This window comes from Nyctereutes procyonoides, unplaced genomic scaffold (genome assembly GCF_905146905.1).
Source record: "Nyctereutes procyonoides isolate TBG_1078 unplaced genomic scaffold, NYPRO_anot_genome, whole genome shotgun sequence".
Lineage (NCBI taxonomy): Eukaryota > Metazoa > Chordata > Mammalia > Carnivora > Canidae > Nyctereutes > Nyctereutes procyonoides.
Window position 1 is genome coordinate 52736689 of NW_026575135.1, and position 18199 is coordinate 52754887.

General features: G+C 52.5%; 1 protein-coding gene across 2 annotated transcripts in view; it reads left to right on the plus strand.

Annotated features, from left to right (window-relative positions):
• FSTL4 (follistatin like 4) overlaps nucleotides 1-18199 on the plus strand; it is a 399727-nt gene that overhangs the window by 257420 nt on the left and 124108 nt on the right. The gene's annotated exons all lie outside the window — the stretch shown is intronic.

Genomic DNA, 18199 nt, shown 5'->3' on the forward strand with positions numbered 1-18199 from the left:
CCAACTCCCCTGCCAGATACCCTCCACACACATACTAACCACCCACACACTCTCTAGGGCCACGCAAGTCTGAGAGACTTGTAGGCAAGAAATCTCCATCTTTTCAAGTGGTATCCCCTGCTTAGAAGTTAAATCAACTCCACTGAGCCAGCCCATCTTGAAAAAGACGCTTCTCCAGCTCTCGGGTTTGCTTCCCAATGAACGGGACAGTGACCCTTCCACTCCTGGTGCGTAGTTAAAGCTGTGAGATATGTACAGTCCCAACGGTGTCACACGCAGTCTGAAACCTAGAGACATGAGCTAGGAGAAGGGTCTCCTAAGATAGGAGTGGCACTTTATTTTATTGTTTTTAAAGATTTTATTTATTTATTCGTGAGAGACACACACACACACACAGAGAGAGAGAGAGAGAGGCAGAGCCACAGGCAGAGGGAGAAGCAGGCTCCCTGCAGAAAGCCCAATGTGGTACTCAATCCCGGGACTCCAGGATCACGCCCTGGGCCAAAGGCAGGTGCCAAACTGCTGAGCCACCCGGGGATCCCAAAGGAGTGGCATTTTAAATGGAATTACGGCTGGTGTTCCCCTGTGGCAGCCCCACTTCCAAGCCAGCAGACTCCCCCATTGTATGGTTTCTTCTAGTCCCACACTATTTTCTGTGATCCATTAGTTCTTCTAGGCCATTTAAAAGCTATAATCATAGCCATTTGCTCAGGGGGATTTGATCCTGATAAGTGGATCTGGACCCACTCCTTGAATTCACCATGGGCTTTGATTCAGTGTGAACGCATCCCAATGCAACAAGCTAAGCCGCCTGCTGCCAGTTTTATCGCCTCTCTCCTTTTTTTTTTTTTAAGATTTTATTTATTTATTTGAGAGACAGAGAATGTGTACAAACAGGGTGAGAGGCAGAGGCAGAGGGAGAAGCAAACTCCCCGCTGAGCAGAGAGCCCAACGTGGGACTCGATCCTGGGACTCCAGGATCATGACCTCAGCTGAAGGTAGATACTTAACTGAGCCACCTGGGCACCCCTTACTTCTTCTCCTTTTAAAAACAGGCAAAATGTGTGCACAAATTAGTTGCAGAAGAATCTTTACAGCCCACTTCTTAGGTGGGAAATGTAGCTTTGGCCCTGTCATATGGTTCATGGGGACAGAAGCCCCCACCTAGGAATGCAGGCTTGATTTCCCTCAAAGGCCTGCCTGAAAAGTGTGCACAGCTAGTCAGAGGTAGGATCCAGTGTGCCCATCCCAGCCTCACACTCAAGTAAGGTCAGGCTGAGGGATCTGGGCCTTACTGGGAAGGACATGTCCCTGAACTGAGCAGCGTGGGCCTGTAGCCACCACCCCCTCACCCATGTCGCTGAGTGCAAGCCTGCCCCCAGCTGCAAGAAGAAAGGATGGGGCCTGCCACAGTAATCACTTTTCCATGTCCTAGGCCTGACCTCCTGGAGAGTAGGGCCCATGCCTAGTCCCCTCTCAGCCCCAATGCCTGGCCCAGGGCTTGGTGCACTGACACCCCAAGTACAACATAGTGTCAGCATATGTCTGCCAAGTGAATGGGGACAGGGCCTTGGGAGTGTTTGAAGCTGGCTATGCTTGCTCCCCACTACCCCCACTCCATCTCCTCCCCTAGCTGGACAGCCCAGCTTGCTGGGGAGGATCGAGATGTATTTCCTGGAGCCTCCAGATGATGGGGAATGCCAGCAAGCAGCTAGGGTTCAGAGTTCTTTGCCTCGTGCCTCTTTGGCCTGTGTTCATCCTGAGATCTACAGTTACGGTAAGCCTGGCAGTAATTCATGTGCTCATAAGTTCACAGAGCAGGGGTGAGCTCCAAAGTCACCCGCCTCTGCCAAGCCAGGTGTTCAGACTGGTTATAAATTATCTCCTGCTGTGGAGTGAAGTACCTTCTGCTCCTTCAGTGTAAATTATCCAAAAGTCATGTTGCTTAGGATCAATTAGTCCATCCCCAGTCAGCAAGCATGGGTAAGGGCATGGGGGTGGCAGGTACAGTAACTGCAGGAAGGGTACCCACATTCCCTGTCCCTGAGGTCTCTTCCATGGCCCATCAGGACCTACCTGTTTAGTGGGTGTGTGCTACATATTAGAAAGCAAGTTAGTGCCATAGGGCAGTCAGTGTTGAAAATCAAGTGTGGGATCTGGACCCTGAGTACCACAGCAAGGAGAATGGCTTCCTAGGAGTGGAGAAATGAGCTGTGCCTGCAAGGGCCAGTGAGGATGCTGCCCAGGAGAGACTTCAGATGGAGGGGATTGGCTGCAAGGTCTGTAGGCCCAACCCTGCCATCCGTCCTGGCTGGCCACACATCACTGGACTATGAGGTGTGGTAGCAGAAGGGTCCATCCTGCCCCCCTCTGAAGGTGACCTTTGATGCCCATTTCTGGATCATGTAAGCCAAACAGCCAGGCTGTGGAGGTTGACTTCCAACTGGACCCAAACCCTCATTTCAGTCCTCACAATCTTGGGAGCCCAGGAGGGGCAGACTGGGACAGAACAGGCCAGGACATGGTCTGTGAGAGGCTCTTAGGGTCTTACTAATGAGTTATGACCCCTGGGGCTCCAATGAGGCCCCCTCTGGTGCCAGGGCCCATAGCAGACTGTCACCAAGAATGGACCACTTGGACAGTCACCTCCACACCAATACCTCTTTGCCAAAAGCTACTAAATGCCAGCCAGGTCTGCATCATTGGGCAGTGTTCCATGGGAGGGCATTTCAGAGCCTTGCCCACAGAGCCTATGAGGGTGCTGGGGTGAGCATGCATCAGATACCTCTCTGGAGCTGAGTTTGGTAGGATGCCACAGGGCAGTAAGGATCTCCTGACCCTCTGCCTCTTCCATTCCTTCTCCTAAGGCTGCTCAACAGAACCCACCCTACACCCTACATCCTCCTCCCCAGAGACCCAGAGCCAAGAAGCAACACCTCCAGGCAAAATGGACAACTTGGTGCCCAGCCAAAAGGATGCCCAGTCCAGGATGATTTGTTGACCAGAGGGATCAGAGAAGCTACTGCTTCTCCACATCAGTGACCATCTCCTATGAACCACTTCCTGCCATGCCACTCCCTCCTCCATGTACCTAGGCCTGGGCCTGGCCAAGGACAAAGCTCCTGCCCAAAGCAACTGATGTTGAGATGTTGAGAAATGCCAGGTTGCCTCTTTTACATAAGCATGTCATTGGAACCCCTGGGTGTCTCAGTTGCTTAAGCGTCTGACTCTTGATTTCAGCTCAGGTCATAATCTCCTGGTTGTGGGACTGAGCCCCACATGGGGCTCCCTTCTGAGAGAAGAGCCTGCTTAAGATTCTCTCTCTCCCTCTCCCTTTGCCTCTGCCCACTCACACTCTAAATAAATAAGCATATTATTCAGGTATAACACACAGAGAAAACAGATACATCACAAGTGTATAGCTCAATGAATTTTCAGAGAGAACGTACTTTATGACCAGCTCCCAAAACAAGAAAGAGAATCTTACCAGCACCCAGAAGTGTGCCACACATTCTACTCTACTCAAGTCCCCATGCAAACATAACTGCTACTCAGATTGCCTTTTGGAAGAGGAAAGGATGGGACAAATCAGAGAGGTGGCTAAAGCCAACAGTACTACATAGAGAGGCCCCAGGAAGAGGGGAGGACACCACGGAAGAGACGGGAGACCAGAGGGTTAAGAAAAGCTCCATGTGAATATGGAAGAAAATGACCCAGTCACTGTGGCAGGTATGGGCTGAGCTCAGTGCTTGGAAGACCAAACAACTCCCTGGGAACTGAAGAGCATGGTTGCCGTGTCAGCTTGGAATGTGGACCATTTCTAGACTCTACACTGAAAGGAGAAGAGATTTTTGAATGGGAGCAGTAAAGATTATTAGTGGAGTAGAAGATGGAGTTCTGTTGGTCCTCTGGGCTCAGGCCAGCATCCAGCCACTCTGTCTTCCCCCCAAGGCAGCTGTACTCTGGTGGCTCTGTGTCTCAGAGCCCTGAAGAGCATCCTGCAATGGGGATCTTTCTAGATTTTATTTTCCTCTCACTCTCAGACACTGCCCTCCATCTGACCCAGGTCAGCTACGGGTCACACGGAAATGCCTTCACTGAATGTGGCTCTGTTGCCCCTGAAGGGACACTGGCCCTGAGAAGGGGTTGCCAGTCACTCCTCCCAGCTGGGGGCCCTGAAAATCCTCATCTCTGTGGATCCCCTGTTTTTCCAGGTGCTAGGTGAGAGGCTCAGCCCAAACCCTGAGTCTCTGAGCCACGGCTGCTGGGCACGGTTTCTCCTTCCCTCCTCATGTTATAGAACAGCCTGTTCTCTCCGTGATTACAGTTCGTGGAGTCTCTTCACAAGAGTGGAAGGCTAGACTTTGAAAAGAAGGGAGCTGGAACAGGACAAGAAAGGCCCCCAAAGAGTGTGGGCGCAAAATGCCAGGCAGGTGACAGCCCGACTCAAGTCTCAGGGCCGAGAGCCTCCAGCTGCAGACCACTGGCCCTACCTGTCCACCCCCAGGGATGCTCCGAGCGGCACATGTTCTCCTGGAAGGAGCCCTGGAGTGTTGCTGCCACCCCCCTGTCCTGTGGGTCCCCAACCCTCTTAAAGCTCTGGAATCCATTTTCATACTGCAGGAGGCAATGCCAAAGGCCATTCTTGGGACCTGACAATTGAAGAATAAGGAGGACCCAGAGGGCAAAGCGATTTGCCAGCATGTGCATCCGATGAGCACCCGTCCACAGCAGCCCATGGGGAGTGGGCCAGATGGCAGCAGAGGCCGAGTGGGTCTAGAACAAGTCACCTTGCTGCGGGAGGAGGAGCCTTCAGATGGTCCCCCCAACCGTCCCACTGCCCAGCCCTCCAGGCTCGGGGCTCCGGACCCAGAAGCAGGGCCCCCTCTCAGGCGAGCCCACCTGGCACCAGCTTTCACAGAGCTGAAGGTGAGCTGCCCACCACCTCCAGGGGGGCTGCCAAATTGTGAGGTTCCCAGCGTGGCTGATCCCCAGAAGGGTGATCCCCAGAAGGGCGCTGCAGACACACGAGAAAGAGCCTTTTCCTTCTCCTCCCAGCAGCTCAAGCACAGGAAATTATCCAAAACTCTCCCCCAAAGAGTGTGGTTTCCCTCAGAGTCCTTGCAGAGTCTTGTTTCGTGTTGCATTGACCGGGGATTTACTGTCTGTCATACAAGTCGGAGGGGTTCGGATGAATCTCCAAACCTCAGAAACTTCCCTGAGGTATGTCAGCTCTCCAAATCTCTGCTCAGGTAATTCTCTGCAATGCTGTTTCCTGCCCAGCCCACGTACAGGCCCAAATCCCCAGCGCAGAGCAGACGCCGTTTTTGGAGAGCCTTCTCAGGCAGTTTTCCTGGAACGCCTTTCCTTCCAAAGTAAATGTCCCCATGAGCCCAGCAAAGCTCCTCCAGCTGGAAATGGGGAGCATGTTAACATGCAAGCAGTTCTTTCGTGGAGACCGCCGCCCAGTGGCATTGATTTGTAGTCCGCACACCCCTCACGCAGAAGGGGAATATCCGTGCTTGTTGCCTCCATAACCAAGGGGCTCTTGGGCTCAGCTCAGAAGCTAAAGATTGCTGTGTCTGAGCAAACACCTCTGAGACAACACCGGGGTGAGAAACACCACAGGCCATGCCAGGCCTACAAGGCAGGTGTTCAGAATCCTCCCTTGCCCCAGACTCCTCGCCTACTGGCCCAGAGCATTCATGTCCTGCCCGGGGGTGTCCTGGAAAAACAGGGACAGGGAAGAGCCCAGTTCTGCTGAACAGAGAGGCAGGGAGGATGTCCTGGCTCTTGCCCCTCTGGTGCCTCTGTGAGGCCTCTTTCCTTGGGGGGGCGTGCGCCAAGCTGCCTCCCTAGGAGCAGGCGGGCCCCATGGCCAAGGGTGCTCTCTACCTCCCGTGCTCGGCCTTCATAGGCTGGGGTTGTACACAGGTACAAACACTCCCAGGTGCACCTTCACACTCTTGCAATTATCTTAAAAATCTCAGGACTAAAGAGTGTAAAAAAAAAAAGTAAGACCACCACCTTACCCCCACTAGGATGGCCCTTATCAAAAAAAAAAAAAAAAAAAAGAAAGAAAGAAAAATCTTGACAAGGATCTGCAAAATTTTGAACCTTTGTGTTGGTGGAAATGTAAAGTGGCACAGCCACTTTTGTAAATGGTATGGTGGTTCCTCAAAAAATAAAAATAAAAAAAAAGGAGCGCCTGGATGGCTCATTCAGTTAAGCATCTAACTCGTGAGTTTGGTCATCAGGTCATGATCTCATGGGTAGTAAGACCCCTGAAAGGGGCTCTGCGCTCAGCAGGAAGTCTACTTGAGATTCTCTCTCAAATAAATAAATCTTTAAAATAATTAAAAATAGGGGCACCTGGGTGGCTCAGTCAGTTAAGTATCTGCCTTCTGCTCAGGTCATGATCCCAGAGTTCTGGGATCGAGCCCTGTGTCAGGCTCCCTGCTCAGTGGGGAGTCTCCTTCTCCCTCTCTCTCTGCCCCTCTCCCCACTCATGTTCTCTCTCGGCTTCTCTCTCTTAAACAAATAAATAAAATCTTTAAAAAGAATTAAAAATAGAGATACCATATGACCCAGCAATTCTACTTCTAGATATGTTTGCAGAAGAATTGAAAGCGGGATCTTGAAGAGATATTTGTACATGCGTGTTTATAGCAGTGTTACTCACTGTAACTAAAACCTGGTAGCAACTCAGTGTCTACTGACTGATGGATGGATAAGCAAAATGTGGTCTCTGCACACAGTGGGTATTATTCAGGCTTACAGAACAAGGGAATTCTGATAGGCTACAACATGAATGAACCTTGAAGATATCATGCTAAGTGAAATAAGCCACTCACTAAGAGACAAATACTGCATGATTCTGCTGGCATGAAATAACTTAGAGAAGCCAAAATCATAGAAACTGAAAGTTTCAGTTTCAAGGGTTATGGAGAAGGATGATGTTTATGGTCACACAAAATTATGAATGTATTTAAGGCCACTGAATAGTATGCTTAAAAATGGCTTAGATAGTACATTTTACATTATGGGTATTTCATCATGAAATTAAAAAAAAAACTGGGTTAAAAAGAAGACCACAGATTCTAGTCGTTCATATAAATCAGTTTTCTTTAACCCTGTCAGACCCATAGCCACCTTTTCATAGCAGATATTTTGTAGAGCCCCTATATCATCTTAAAATGATTATGTGTCTTATTCAAATGGGATATAAATGAGAAATATGAGAAAAGTATTAGGGAGCCACCTGGGTGGCTCAGTCAGTTAAGTGTCAGACTCTTGATTTTGGCTCAGGTCGTGATCTCAGGGTTGTGATCTCAGGGTCGTGGAGCCCTGTGTCTGGAACCCTGTGTCTGGTCCATGTGGATCCTACTTAAGATTCTCTCTCTCTCCTTCTCCCTCTGCTCCTCCCACCTGCTCACACTTGCTCTGTTTCTATCTCTATTTAAAAAAGAAAAGAAAAGAAAAGAAAAGAAAGAAAGAAAGAAAGAAAGAAAGAAAGAAAGAAAGAAAGAAGAAAGGAAAGGAAAGAAGGAAAGGAAAGGAAAGGAAAGGAAAGGAAAGGAAAGGAAAGGAAAGGAAGAAAAGAAAAAAGAAAAGAAAAGAAAGATGGAAGGAAAAGTAGTAGGGGGGGATCCCTGGGTGGCGCAGTGGTTTGGCGTCTGCCTTTGGCCCAGGGCGCGATTCTGATGACCCGGGATCGAATCCCACGTCGGGCTCCCGGTGCATGGAGCCTGCTTCTCCCTCTGCCTGTGTCTCTGCCCCTCTCTCTCTCTCTCTCTGTGTGTGTGACTATCATAAATAAATAAAAATTAAAAAAAAGAAAAGTAGTAGGAATAAAATATGCCTTTCAGTATGTAAATGTTTGGACACCAGCTGCATATACTGATTCATAGTGGTCAGATGTCAGCACATATTATGTGGATCCTATGAACACAACAGCTGCAGACAGCGCCTGTGATGGGCATGTTATGTTGACAGTTTGAGCACTGAAGTGACATTGCTTTTGGAGGTGTGATTCTCCAAAATGGTGAACAATTCTTGATAAAGTCGTAAACAAAATTTACAGTGCACAGCATAGGTACCTTCTTGGAAAATCCTTGCCAAACCCAGGGAGCAAAATACTTTGTCTATAACATCATGTTAGAATCTGGGCTCATAGAATAGTAGCAGGAGCCCTCACTTCAGTGACTGTCCACTGAGACATTCAAAAACTTGTACAAGGTGCAAGACCAGCAGAAGTTTGTTGCACAAGACTGGGCTACAGACACTAGGATCCCTGGGGTCCCTTGCCCCACTCATTAAGTGCCACCAAGCCTCATGACCATCATGAGAATTGAAGATCCTCCCTAGAGGATTCCAGCACACCTCCTGGGAACAGCACTGCCCCTCCTGAGCTCTCACACGAAGTTGCCCTGCATGTGTCGTGAGTCCACATGAGAGCAAAGTGCTCGCTCTGTTGTTTGCGGCCCTAGTCCTGGCCGGTCACTGAGCCAGAGACAGCCGCAGGCCCTGCTGAGGCCCCCCTCAGCTCCATAACCACTCAAAGGCTCAAGGCAGTGACATTCCGGGGCATCACTGACTCCTGAGAAGTGATATTTTTGCCCTCTCAATAGCAAGACCCTTCCCCTTGGTCAGGTGGTTGGGGGGACAGAGTCTCAGGAATGCAATTATCAAGAGCAGGGGTCGTGCCCAACACTCTCCCCTCATCCACTGCAGCTTGGTGCCTGGTGGTGGTCCCCCTATCCAGACCTGCTGCCTCTCCTCTCGCTGCGTGTGAGGGGTGGGGCCGCAGTACGTAGGCGCCCAGCTCTGGATGGGGCCGTGGGAGAGCTGGGGGCTGGGGGACGTCGGTGCCCTCCTTCCAGAAGGAATCGGGGACTTGCTAAGGATCCTGGCTGCGTGTGGGTTTCCTGCTTACACAAGAGTGAAAACTCAGGCTCTTCATGCCAGAAGGGCTTCAGCATTTATTCAAGTTTTCAAACATTACTCTTTCACTCCGGGGCCACCTGATAGATGTGCCAGTCGACCATAAAAAGTGTCTGTGGATCCCTCTCCCAGGAATCCAACCAATTTTGCTTCCTCTAATAGGAGTAGAAGAGAGGATTGTAAATGTCAAACGGCAGATTGTATAGCAACGTCAATTGAACCAGGCATTCATGAGCAAATGTACCATTTATCTAACAAAGGTCTGGGTGGTTTTGTTAATTTAAATTACCCGATACTGGGGCGAAAATCAGAGGAGGCTTCGTCCACCAATTCAGGTGCGCACAGAGGTGGGTACCGCCCCCTGCGCTGGAGCAGGCTTGCTGTGCAGGGGGGCCGCAGCAGGTCAGAACCATGTGGTCCATGCAGCATGTAGGTTGGACCCTGGCAGGATGAAAGGCCATGTGGAGTCTTAGTCTTATTCTCTTTGCCCAAAGTGGGCCCTGTGCCCTCAACCCAGAACATTCAGAGCCAGCTGAGATCACTAATGGGGCACCCAGGGAAAAGAACAGAGGACACGGACGGAGGACAGTTAGCCAGCCTTTGGGACCTGGAAGGATGAAGTGTTCCTAATGAGTGTGGTGAGCCCATTGCCAATTCTAGCAGTAGGACTAGTGGGTGAGGAGGGGACCAAGGTGGAGCTTAGAAGGATGGAAGAGACAGGAGGCCAGCAGAGCACCTCCGAACCATGGGCAGACAGCAGCCCACCAGTGCCCACGGGGCCAGTGACCATGCCCACCACAGGGCACCGTGGACTAGTTCTCTAAGAGAGTGAAGATCTTCACCCAGCAGACACAGAGGCTTTGGAACATGATCTAAGGAGGGGACAGGCAGGGAACAAGGACAAGATGAGAATGTGGGGCTTGGAGCAGACAAAAGCAGCTCCTTAGAGGTAGGCTTTGGCAGAAAGTCAGATTATGAGAAAGGACCTTTCAGGAAGGAAGCACCTGAGAGTAAAGTCTGTGGGCCTGCTTCAGGAAGGTAGGGGAGTAGCCCATAGCTGTTGCTTAGGTAATAGTGGAAGGACCCCCCCAGGGTGCTTGAGTGTGGGCAATAGTGACCTGTCTGCTCAGCAGTTATGGGCCCCAGGCGACAGCCAGCAGGAGGTCACCAGGTGGCATGACTTAGAGTACACGTGTTCTTGTTGAGAATTGCGAGGAGACGGTACCATGTGTGCTTCACTATCTCATAGAATTTTCAGAATTTTGAGGCTTAGTCAACACCATAAGCAAAACTACATCATGTTGGCAAAAGACTGTCCCAAAGATAAACCCATTGGTTTTGGCATTTATTGTTAATTGAATTTTCTCAGAAATGGCAGCAGAAAGATTGTTAATGTTCATGAATTTACATCAAGTTAAACATCTGTTCCTCTTAAGCTAAACTCCAGTAAAGTTATGGCGGCTCATAAATTAGATCTGGAAGTAAAATGCTTCTTGCTCTTTGCACAGCTTAGTGGTTTCAAAATAGACCTCAGAATGACACATTGCAACTGAGGCCCATGTAACACAACCACGTTTAGCTGTGATGTTGGTGCCAGACGATTAAGTCAAGTTTTTGCCTTGGTGGGAGGGATCACAGCTTTGTTGGGCAGCAGTGGCATTGCTTACCAGGCAGGCTACGGACAGTGTGGGAGCTAGGGCTGCTGATGTGGGGGTGGGGGTGGGGGTGGGGAGTGTGTCTGCCCAGAAGCAGATCTACCAGCAGCCAACGTTGTAGGCACGTCCAGTCTGTCTCTTGGGCCCCTCTGGGGGTTCCCAGGCTAGAGCCTCAGGATCCGAGCCTAGGGGCCTGGCCACCTGTCAGGTCCAAGAAGGACTGGCATCCAGTGGGTGTGGCTCGAGGGCATGGCTGACAACCATGCAGTTTCTGAAGGAATGTCCTTGGTGTGGTTTGGGAAGGGAGATGCCACAGCCCCCATGCTGGTGACTCTAAGCACAATTCACCAGCCCTCTCCTCAGCACTTCTTCCTTCCCATCTCCCTGTCCCTTAGCCCACACCCATCCCCCAAAGGATTTCTTCTGGTAGTGGCAGAGCATTTCCCTCAAGTCTGGTAATCTGGCCTGACGTCCCCTGTCCAATAAATTTGGGCTTTGTAGGGAACTCCTAAAGGGCAGGGCTGCCCCAGTGAGGGCCAGCCATCAGGGGTTGGGGTCTTCACAGTGGCCTTGGGTTCCCCCCACCCACCATGACCCCCCCCAAGCCACCTGTTCATAAAGCACAGAGAATCCCTGGTGTCAGCTTTATGCTCACTGATCAGAACCCTAGTATGGAATTGGATCTTTCCCAAAGCTGTGCTGTGGCCAGATTCACCCACAGCCCACCCTGCCAGGACTGCTCTTCCAAGTCTAGGTCCCTCCAGCCCCCTGACCTCTTCACAGGGCTGGCCAGCCCTTCCATGACCAGCAATGCAGAACAGGAAGGCAGAAATGTACATTAGCCTCCTCTCCAGAGGCAGCTTCTAGGGAGTCGTGTGTACCCCCAAGAGGGGACTCAGGAGCCACTTCTATGTAACCTAGTGTCCAGAGAGGCAACAGTCCCTCTGTGGCTTACCACCATGCCACCACCACCCCCAGGCTGGTCAGGCCAGACTTCATTCTGTGGGGCCACCACTGAAGGCTTTGGGGTGCCCCAGTGGATGAGATAGAGTCCACGCCCCCTGGCAAGTGCAAGGCAGCTCAGACTCCAGTGAGCGTGGCTTCATGTACCACACGCTGGAGCTGTCCCACCACCCCACATCACACACACGGCCCTCCCATGGGAGCTGGCATGATAGATGACCCAGGCTCCAGCGCCCTCCAGAGTTCCAGACCTCGGTCACTGTGGTGCAGGGCGGCTGAGATGGTCCTCTCCTCTGGGCAGGGCTACAGCCATTTCTGAACCCACCAGCTGTCCATCTCCACCAAGGACTCTACAGTCGTGCAGGCAACAGACAGTCACCGTGTAGGTGCAAGGCGTGCACTGCAACAAGGCAAGACCCTGGCCTTGGGGGGCTTCCACTCTCACAGGGCAGCCTGACAGTCAGCAATGAGTGAATAGGAGCAGAGAGGGAGGCTGGACAAAGTATAGTGATAGAGCATGGGGACAGCACACAGGGACCTCTTTACACGGAGTGGCATGATGGGCAAAGAAGCCAAAGGACTCGGGGAAGGAATAGCTGGGGGTGAGGGAGGCAGAGGGACAGCCAGGGATGGCCCCTTCTATCTTTCTCACCCGCCCTCCCTCCCCGGTGTCAGGTGTCTCCAGCCCACACCCTCACCTGCCGGCAGGTGCCCACCGTGGCAGAAAAGTCAGATTATGAGAAAGGACCTTTCAGGAAGGAAGCACCTGGGAGTAAAGTCTGTGGGCCTGCTTCAGGAAGGTAGGGGAGTAGCCCATAGCTGTTGCTTAGGTAACAGTGGAAGGACCCCCCCTCCCCCCAGGGAGCTTGAGTGTGGGCAATACTGACCTGTCTGCTCAGCAGTTACAGAACCTGGACCTCCGTCAGGGGCCTTAATCACATGACCCATCTCTCCCTCTCAGCTAGAATCCGAGCATCCTGCTATCTGGATGGTGCCTCCCCCACCTGCCTGCATGGTACAGACTGGCTCCCCTTGATTCTTGGGGGCCCTCCAGCCCCATCCACACCTGAGACTGGAGGCTTCACCTGCCTCAGAGTGAAGACAGTCCCTGTGAGGCCCTGTCGGGCAGGGGCACGTGTGGCTAATGGAATATTCACAATGTCTCCCTTGCTTCCCTTTGTTGTGCACTAGAAAGTGTTTCTTTGATGGACATTTAATTCCAGAGGCTGCTACCTGCTTCCTATCTCTCTTTGCTCAAAAAATTAAATGCGGATGTGCCCGTGCTCCTGCTATAATAATCTCCCTCGGCGTGGAGGGAGTGTGGCTGGAATGGGAGAACATTAGAATCTTCACAGAGGGACAATTATTGAGGGAACTAGATTAATGAGGTGTCATAACAACTTAGCTAGATCTGTGGCTGACCTTTCTCATGGAGAATGGGCTTGATAAATGTAGTTCATTACCAAGTTCTGACATGAAAATAGGATCACACTCTGGGCTTCTCAGCAGGCTGATCAATATTTTATCTGCCAAAGCAGCCCCGGCCCGGGAGCAAGAGGAGCCCCACACACATAGGCTGGCAGGCAGCCCTGGGCCAGGGCTTGGGGCCGCCCAGGTGGCCGCTGCATAGAGAGGGCACCCAGGCTGGTAGGAAAGTGGCGGGCTCTTCCAAGGGCCTGTTGGGATGCTCGTCTCTGTCGGGCTGACCGGGACGTAAGCCTCCCGCCCAGAGGGAAGAGTGTCTGCAGGTAGTGGAAGAGGAGGGAGGAAATCTTCTGTTTATCCACAAATAGCAAGTCAGCAGCCACCTGTGCCAGGTGCTGGGCATCGGTGCAGGGGACAGTGACAGATGAGCCATGCTCCAGCTTGCTTGGGTCATCAAGCCTACTTCATCCCAAGAAGCCCTCAGGCCTGGCTGACCACTTGGACTTTGCCAAAGCCTTTTACATTGTCTTCTGAGTCATGACCCTGGACGGTAGTGAGGGATTACTGTGGCCCCCATTCTGAGGGAGAAAGTGGAGGCAGGAAGGGCAGGGGATTGAACCCCCTTCCTAGGGTGTCAGAGCCAGTCAGGGCAGAACCAGATGGTCTCCTGGCTCCCTGTCCAGTGCTCCATCCAGCCTTGTGGTGACCATCATTAATGGCGTTGGTATCAAGCAGACAGTAACAACCTATGGTGAAATCACCAGGAAGGTTGTTACAGGGGGTCCCCTCACCATGGCTTCTGTAGGAGACAGTCTGCCCTGGAGCCACAAGACTCGGTTCCCAACCATATTCCCTAATGAACTCATTCGGTAAACCTTTCATACCTGAGCGCTGCATGAGCAGCTGTCCACTCCAGTCCCACCTGCCCGGAACTTGCAGTATCCTCCATGGAGGAGATATACGAGATGCTAACATTCCATCCAGATTCCCTCAATCAACCTCAAGATTGTATGTAGCTTTGGGGGACAGCTGTCCATGACACTGGCCAACAGCCTCCCACCTTGGGTACCTGCATCTCCATCCTCAGGGCCCTTGTAGTCCTCAGTATTCCAGGGCTTCATGTGGGGAGACCAGAAGTGCTGGATGAAGTGGTCATTAGTACCCCAGGAGCAACCCTCAGCCAACAAGGGACAGAAGTTGGTGGAAGAGTGCTTTGCACCCTCTCATCTGAGTGGAGCAGCTCTGAGGCCTGCTGGACATAGTCCCTAGAAGGTTCCATGGGACCGAGCTCCAGCCGCCCAGAGTGGCAACCCATGATGGTTCATTGGCTGCCCCCCTCTCCAGTCTCACTTCCCTTCTGCACATTTCTTGAGTTCACATCCAAACATACTACTCAGCCTAGATCCTTGCATCATGAGCTGCTCTGTATAAGCCCAGAGCCCAACCTAAGAGCACAGGCCTCACAAAAAACAATCCACACTGGGCAGAGTAGGAAACCAGATGCAAGGAGGCAGGTCTATGTGTGCAAGCAGGAGGAGCAAGGCTCCCTGGCAGAGAAGGCTGGGCTGGGGCCCTGAAGAAAGCAGACAGAAGAGGTGAGGAGAAAGCCTGTGAGAAGGCCCCAGGACAGGTGTGCATCGGCTGTGGTCAGAGCTCAGTGAGCTTATGGGCCTGCAGGGGACCTCCCTGGAACTCTCCAAGCCTGACCATAGGCTTTGGCCCAGCCAGGGCACCCTTATGACACAAATCTCTCTCTTTACATGGAAACCACCTAGACTCAGAGGAAACCTTTAAATGACTTTCCTAGCACGTGGAGAGAAATGTCTGCGGGGTGGATTGCATCCATCCCACTCATGCATACAACAGACCCCCTCCACATCCCAGCTCAACAGCCCCTGCTGAGCTGGCTTGGGCACAGACCTCAGCATCACCTGCAAGCATCCGACTCTGCAGAGTTCTCTCTGGAAGTCCCAGCAGCCATGAATCAGTTAGTGGGGAAATGCAACTCTACTTCAAACTGACTTGCACAGGCAGCAGGAATCGGCCCTGGTGCGGGGCTCCCAGGAAGGGCTGGCCATTGCCATTCTCACTGTTATCATGGTCAGCACCCACAGGGACCCAAGGAGGAGGACTGTGGTCTCCAGGCTTCTGCTATACCCCTTTCAGAGACCTTCCCTCCAAAGGCCAAGGGTCCAGAGGCCAAAGTTAAAGACTGGGCCCTGCTCTGCTTCAGAGACAAGTGATGCCCCATGCCCCCTGGGCCCCAGGCCCGCCCCCAGATAGGGGCAGGGATCCTAGATGCAGTGATGTCTCAGCAGGGGCCGGGATAATGAAGCTTGGTGATTTGGGTGAAGGGCACTCCAGATGGTGGAGGGGAAGCCACAACCACAAGCAGGAGCATGATCTAGTGGCCAGCCTGTCCCTCCACACCCCCACCTCTTCGTGTCCCCTGTGTGGGCTTGCTGGGTGAGGGTCAGGGATGACCTAGCTAAAGATAAGAACCCAACCCTGGGATACTGACCCTCTCTTATCCAAGCTGAGTAAGGGAAAACCCTGTGAGGTGAACCAGGGCCAGCCAGGGGCTCAGCTCATTTGGCTCCTGGGCTTAGAATCTCCTGCACGGAGTGTCCTGCTTAAATTCCTTCCCACCACTGGGAGAGGGATTTGAATGATGTCTTTTCTTTCTTTATATTCATCTGTACTTTCCAAGCATTCTTTGATGGACACATATTTCTTTCCTAATAAGACAACTGTTTAAAACTGGCAGCAACATGAAGAGCTTTTAGCTGAAGGCCAGGTCTAGCAGATCCACAAACGCCCACGGCTCCTCTCAGTGAGCCACAGTCGTCTGCTCCCATGATGACACCAGGGGGCGGGAAGGAAAAAAATACAAGTGGGACTTTTATGGGCCTTGCTAGGCGGCTCAGCATCCTGGAAACCAAGGCCTGCCCAGGGTGGGGATTGCCCGAGGACCATCCTTGCTGGAAATGAAGCATCAAAGGGTGTCTCAGCAAGAGGGTTGGGACTCATCTAAAATGGCCAGCTCTGTGGGTGCAGATATGGCACCTGGTGTTCGTGACTCCCCAAAGCCACAGAGACACAAGAGGGGCTCAGGAACATTGAGCCAATGGTTTCATTATTTGAGGCTGAGATTCATGTAAAGTGCAACTGCTTCTAGGACAAAGAAGAATTTAGGATTCCCTTCCTCCTCAACTCACTCGGCCTCCACATCAGCTTTCTCCAGACGCCATGCTGCCTGCTTCTGCCTGTATCCTCCCTGATGCCTGGTGTCATCTACCCTGCCTGTCCTTCGTCCCTCAGGGCCCACACTGGCCAGTGCTCCCCAAGGGAGGCTACCTTCACCCCAGCCTCCCAAGCTCCCCCTCCATGGGCACCTCTGATGCCCAGGACTGGAAGCTCCATTGGGTCCCAGCATGCCACGAGCATCTGGCACAGACCCTGGAAGTGAATGGTGGCAGAGGGTGGGAGCTGCATGGCCAGGGAGGACGCTAGCGGGGGGCAAGACTGGGGGTCCAGGGAACGGACCCTTCCTGACACCTTGTCTCCAGGTTGATTCATAGACACATGCATACCTTCCTGAGCAGGAGGCATGCGTTGGGCAGTGCCGGGGTGGAGAAGCCTGAACTCACAGGGAACTCTCAGGATGTAGCAGGAGCAGAGCCTGGAGTGGTGGCTGCACCTGATGGGACCCAGATGGTGGGACCCACCCCCTGGGCCTCGCTGGCCTGCCGGTGTGGGGGCCCTGCCCAGGGCAGTAGGAAGCTCCCAGCAGATCTGAGCCCCACTGCTGTCGGTGAGGAAGGTGGGAGGGACCAGGAGGAATGAGGTGCATTGGCCCATCCTCCTTAGCCTCGTGCAGCCCTCCAGGGGCCCGGCTGTGCCTGGTCCCTGCACATGCTCTACACAGGAACCTCCCTCCAACATCCACACTGCTCGTGTACCATGTCCTGACTTCTGGTCCATTTGCCAGGCCTACGTTTCAGCCTGCTGGGGGCTGGGGGCAGGGGGTATGGTTGGGACAAAACTAATTCCCTTGCCCCAAACAGACTTTTATCCAGACCAGGAAGAAGAAAAGGCCCACAGGCCATCACACCTCCCCCAGGGCAGGAGTGAGTTTGTAGTGGGACAGGGCCACTGCTGTTCACACTGCGAGCCTCTATGGGCTTGAGGATCCAAATCGTCAACTGGGGACCCTAAGAGCTCCCAGGAATGGGCATAGCTACCAGACCAAAGAGGGATACCAGCCACATTAGGGGGATGGGAGAGCCATTCTTGTCAGAGCATGGAGACTCCCAGGGAGCAAATAAATTTGATTATATTGAACACAACAATTGATTTTTTTCTAAATAAACATGCAGCAGAAAATGGTAACAGGCATCTGTTTGTGACGAGAATCAATTGACCCCAAATTAGAAGAAAATCTAGAAACACAAACAAGCACACGAAAAAGTGGTTGGGCTATCCAGGCTTGTCAAGGAAGGGAGGGAGACAGACAGACAGATGCCCCATCAGCCTTTCCACACCAAATACCTTCCTTGTGTGTTGCTCCTCAGCAAATGTGGCTTCAGTATCGAGGAGGGGGAGAGTAGCTATCATTTTACAGGCCCTGACTCAGTGCCAAGGCAGCACTGAGCCCTTTATGTGGGTGTTTCATTTAACTCTCCCTAGAGCCCCAGGGGGAGGACACTGTCGTCCCCACCTCACAGATGAAATCACCGAGGCACCACGTCCAAGGTACCCATTCGGGTATCAGCAAAGCCAGGACTGAAACTCAGTGGACTCCAGAGCCAGTGCTCTCCAGCACTGCTTTATCTTGACTCCCCAACCCTGAGCTATTACCTAGTGCCCTACACCGGACTTGGACTTAAAGGGAAGAGCCCTGGACCCGACAGTCCCTTCCCAGCAGAGCCACCAGCTGCACAGTGGCCTCCAATGGGATGGACCAGCCCATGCCCATGCCCCGGACATAGCAAAGCCCAGTGCCAAAACGCTCCCTCCGTCCCTTAGGAGGTAGGAAAGCAGGCCTGGAGGGACTACCCTGCTCTGCCAATAGCCCCGCAGCCTCAGCTCTGAGCCGAGCCCTGTGTGGCGTTCACCCCAGTTGGCCCGTCACCAGCAAGATAAACTACATCATGTCACTGTGCATCACGGGCCTCATTTGCCAAAACGCTGAGTGGTTCTGATGCTGTTGG